This window comes from Hydractinia symbiolongicarpus, chromosome 7 (assembly GCF_029227915.1).
Source record: "Hydractinia symbiolongicarpus strain clone_291-10 chromosome 7, HSymV2.1, whole genome shotgun sequence".
NCBI classification, from domain to species: domain Eukaryota; kingdom Metazoa; phylum Cnidaria; class Hydrozoa; order Anthoathecata; family Hydractiniidae; genus Hydractinia; species Hydractinia symbiolongicarpus.
The window spans coordinates 4338269-4343363 of record NC_079881.1 but is presented as its reverse complement, the minus strand read 5'-3'; the positions used below and the strand labels follow the sequence as shown (position 1 = coordinate 4343363).

The 5095-nt window shown below is 40.8% G+C and overlaps 1 pseudogene; it reads left to right on the top strand.

The window, feature by feature from the left end:
* Positions 1 to 252: 252 nt before the first annotated feature.
* LOC130649323 (sodium-dependent phosphate transporter 2-like) lies at positions 253 to 1637 on the top strand (annotated as a pseudogene).
* Positions 1638 to 5095: the final 3458 nt, after the last annotated feature.

The window sequence follows — 5095 nt, the reverse complement described above, 5'->3', positions numbered from 1 at the left end:
TGAATCTGAAAGTGATGCCACGACTGTGATTTTCAACGACGATGATTGGAAAATTGAAGAAGTTTCCGACTCTGAAGATGTAACCGACTATGAAAGTGAGACTGAACCAGAATCCGACTCGGAGGAGCCATACTTTGGAAAGGGGTTCCGAGTCTACTTTGATAGCCGCGCAGACAAGAAGTTCTTCATGCAAGCTTTTGGTTTCCATGAAGCCTAAGTCAGATAAGGATTAGAGTTTTAATAATATCAAACATGTTACAACAATTTGAATGGATTGTTGCCAGCGGGGCTATATTTGCCTTCTTCGCCTCTTTTGGAATTGGTGCAAATGATGTTGCCAACGCTTTTGCCACATCAGTTGGATCTGGTGCTTTAAAAATTAAGCACGCAATCCCTCTCGCTGCTGTGTGTGAGTTTTCTGGATCTCTGTTTATGGGAAGTCATGTCGTCAAGACCATACGAAAGGGTATAAGCGACCAAGAATGTTTTGTTGATGATCCAGGTCTTCTTATGTATGGCTGTCTATGTGTCATATTATCGGTCGCTATGTGGCTAATTGTTGCATCTTACTTTGAGATGCCCGTATCCACGACCCATTCTTGTGTCGGTGGTATGACTGGGATGACAATGGTTGCGAGAGGATCCAGTTGTGTCACATGGCTTGCAAAATCTGAGGAATTTCCGTATGTAAAAGGTCTCGTTGCCATCATTATTTCGTGGTTGCTCTCACCAATTATTTCCGGTCTTTTCGCTTCAGCGTTATTTTTTGTGATACGATCATTCATTCTTCGTTCCGAGGATTCGTATAAACGTATTCAGTATGGTTTCCCCGTACCCGTTGCGTGCACTTTCATAATTAATACATTTTTCATTGTATATAAGGGTGCCAAATTTTTGAAACTTGACGACACACCTTTGTGGAAGGCGTGCGCCATCAGTTTTGGTATCGGTGGTGGGGCCGGCATTTTTTCTTATTTTTTCATTAACCCCATTATTTTCAACAATGAAGAGCGTCGCATTGAAGAATTTTGTCACACCGATAATCCGTTCAGAGTATTCACGACAATGCGGAAGTATTTGACACAAAGACGGAACACTTTATGCGGTACCTTCAGATTTTGACCGCGTGTTGTGATTCATTCGCACACGGCGTCAATGATGTCGCCAATTCAATCGGCCCCTTTGCCGCTATTTATGCCATCTATAAATCCGGTGAAGTCTCTAAGAATGCAGATATGGGTAATGAAGCATATTGGATTCTCTCCCTCGGTGCCGCAAGTATCGTCGTTGGTCTCGCTACATATGGTTACAAGATTCTTGAAGCGCTCGGCACGAAAATAGCTAAGCTTACACCGAGTCGTGGCATCTGTATTGAACTTGGTGCAGCTGCGGTAATCATTCTTGGGTCAAGGCTTGGCTGGCCTCTCTCTACGACACACTGTCAGGTTGGAGCGACTGTAGGCGTCGCACTCTTTGAGGGTATGGGTGGTGTGAACTGCAGACTTCTCGGTAAAACCGTCGCCGGTTGGATTCTTACCCTCGTCGTTGTCGGTGGGACCACCGCATTTTTGTTTGCCCAAGGTGCATATGCACCGATGGTCAGGTATCCTTCGTATGTAACGAGCGCCTAAGTCACTTATAGACTTTAAAATAATCACTTCAAAAATGTCCTGCAACAACTGCTCAAATTATAACGTGCATACAGCCATACACTATGGGTGTGTTCCATGCTTTAAGGATTGTTTTGGTCTCGGGATACGTTCTGGATGGGACAAGAACACTCTCATCAACTGTGTGGAAAAGAACCGCTCAGAAATGATCAGATATACTTTAAAGAAAAAAGAAGAAACTGGGACCAATCTTCAACTCAATTTCACACATGAAATTTGAAACAACTTCCCAAGTGATTACGAAGTTGCGACCCACGTCATCCAGCATAACATTGAAGCATGGTATCCTTACATTCTCAAGGCTGTTCACGAATCTTCTAATCCGAGAAGGATTGCTCTTTTCAAACTCGCCATCAAGTCTGGTGACCAAAATTTATGTCCCCAGATTTACCCGTACTTGAAGCCGAGAACTACCACAGATGCCGCACACAAGGATATGGTTGATTTCATGAAATGTGCGGTATTTAGCCGACGACTTGGTATGATCATGTGGGTTGAGCGAACATATAACGCCAACAATGATAGGTGGCCACGCCAATGGATGCATAATGGTCGCAGATTGATGGAAATGATCTTCAAGAATAAGAAATACTACACCCGTCTTCATATGTTTATTGAAACTTTCAGTCATGTGTTTGAAAGAATAGATGTGCACTGCTGGGATACCATCGCGAAACTCATTCTTAGTTACAACAATCCTCACCACCAAGACACATGGGACTTGTTCAGGCATTTCTGGTTTAACGGTGGCCGTGAAACCGCGTCACCTGGTTGGAAGAACTATTGCATTCGATACAACAAACTTGAAGAATTGCAGCTCATCCATGAATCTTGTCCGGAATGGCCAGCTGATTTTACCACACCGTGTAACTCGACTCCTGGTGCGAGACAATGGTATCGAAGAAATTTGAAGGAATGGGCCGAGTGGCATGGTTTGGATGCCCGAAACATCCGGGATGAAAATGAACGCATCCAACAGCGTCAAGCCACCGCTGCTCCTGTCGAACACAATACCGAGCGAGTGACCAATCTCCAAAAGGCTCTCGCTGTGATTGAAGACTGTAACCTCCCAGAGGGTAAATACTTGGAGTTGTGTAACTTATTGATGGATGTCCATAGGCGAGGTATTAGTGTGTAGATAAGATGTAACATAATAGTAGATATGAAAGGACCCAAACTCCTTCCCAAGAAAATCACTTCCAAGATGAACAAGAGAGAAACCACGAAATACGAGAAACTCCAGAAAGAATGGATCAAGACAGGTGAAGATATGGTAAAGGCCCAGGCTGATTCCGTTGAATATGGGCGTGAGATTGATAAGGTGGAAAAGCCAACTAAAACGCAACTCATGAAAGATAAAGCTCTTCTCACAAAGGGTTCCAAGACTGAAGAAAAAGCGTTTAAGAAGGCTGACGAGTATGATGCCTATAAGAAGAAGATGGAAGAAAAGTATACTTAGAAAATTAGAATTGTATTATAAGATGTATACAAGGGTTAGAATTGACATCACCGACGATACAACACCCCACGACCTTGATACATATTTCACAAATATTTGAAAATACCAAAAGAGGGTTGTATTATCATTTGATACAACCCAATGTTCCAATATATCATTGAGACGCGCAATGAAAATGAAATTTGTCCTCAATAAACATCGTTCAAACTCTCGGAAGTTTATTGACCACAGTGAGATTATGGTGAAATCCAACTTAATGAAAAATATTTTGAAAACTGCACTTTACATTATACGAACTGAGAGACCTATTCATATAATTAAAGTAGAGCCCCATAGTATAGGTATGTTGTCACGCCAAATAATTGTACCAATTTCGTTGAAGACACATCGTAGACGGGTTACAACCCGTGTACATAAAAGTGAAGATGCGTGGGATCCAGACGATCAGCGTCGTATTAACGAAAATAAAAATTGGAGAGCCGGTGACCCGGAAGAGGATGCTTGGGATATAGACAAAGAGCGTTACGCAGCGAGATACAAACGAGAGTCACTGGAATATATGTTGCGTTTAAAATCATATGATGAAGAAGAAAACAAAGATAAGGAAAAGAATGGTGATGATAATAATGAAGATTCTAAATATTTTCACCAAGTTGGACGTTGGAATCTAAAGACATGTGAAGATACATTAACATCTATCAATTCTATTTATCAAAATAGGGATCATTGTGGTGATACAATCTGTAAGACGCCCAAACAGGCATCCGAATATCTCACAGATGAGAAACCTAAGTTGTAGCTTATTATTTATTATTTAAGACAAAATGATCACAGGCGACCCAATCAACGACGACATCCAATGGCTACTTCAAGAACTTAAACAAGTTGACAAAGATCTTGAAGCAGTTAACGCTTACCGTAGTTTTATTGAACGAGGAAATACTGTATCCATCAGATATGCGGCAATAGATGAAGAGGCGGAGATCTCTTGGAAGATCCCAGAATATCTTCAAAAACAGTTGGCAGTTTTAAATTACGCGAGAGAAAATATAGTTTTTGAACTAGAGTACTTAGACGAAAGTTACTTAGAAAAACTGCAATAAAAGTCTGTAAGAATGGATCATCTACAAAACGCAAAGTTACCCGAGGGTGACTACCTTGATATATGTAATCATCTACAAAATGCGTACAGGGATAGAGATGCTAGGGAGATGGCAACCCTCATTGGTTACGAAAATATTGATATATTTGTAAGTGACACCCCGGGTGATGTCCTTGATCACTTTTATGATCATTATTACAACACGGCCATAATAAGTGAAAAGAACTTCCTTCGTATGCAACTTACATATTTACAAGACGAGTTAAACTACAATAGACCTTTACAGCGTGCCACAAAATCTGTAAAGAGGGAAGCCATAAGGCAATATTGTATGTTACACAGCATTCTTTTAGATCAATACGACGAAGCAACACTCCGTGCACATCTTGACGAATCGGGATGTGATCTCGGCAATTCTGGGACTAAATTTGAAAAAGGTGTAAAGTAGATGTATAAGTCCTCTATCTCAGTTGAAAATACATATAGGGAAATATATTCAACTGCAATTCAGCGAAGAATTGATAAGATCAATGGATGGATTGAGAATTTAGATGATATGTGACCTAAGTTATGATGTCGTCTTATATAAATTAAGATGCGTCCTTTACTCATATTTGATCTCAATTGAATATTTTTGGACCGAGGGATCGGTGATGTCCAAATAATACCAGATTTTACCGTTGGTAGATTCAAGTGTTACAAGCGCCCAGGGATCAGACGTTTTCTTAAATGGGTACACCATCACTTTGATGTGGCTGTTTGGTCTTCTACTATGCCGCACAATACTATTCCATTTGTACAAAATATTTGGGGAAAGAAGATGAAGGATTTGCAATTTGTATTTTCACAAAATCAGTGTACGAA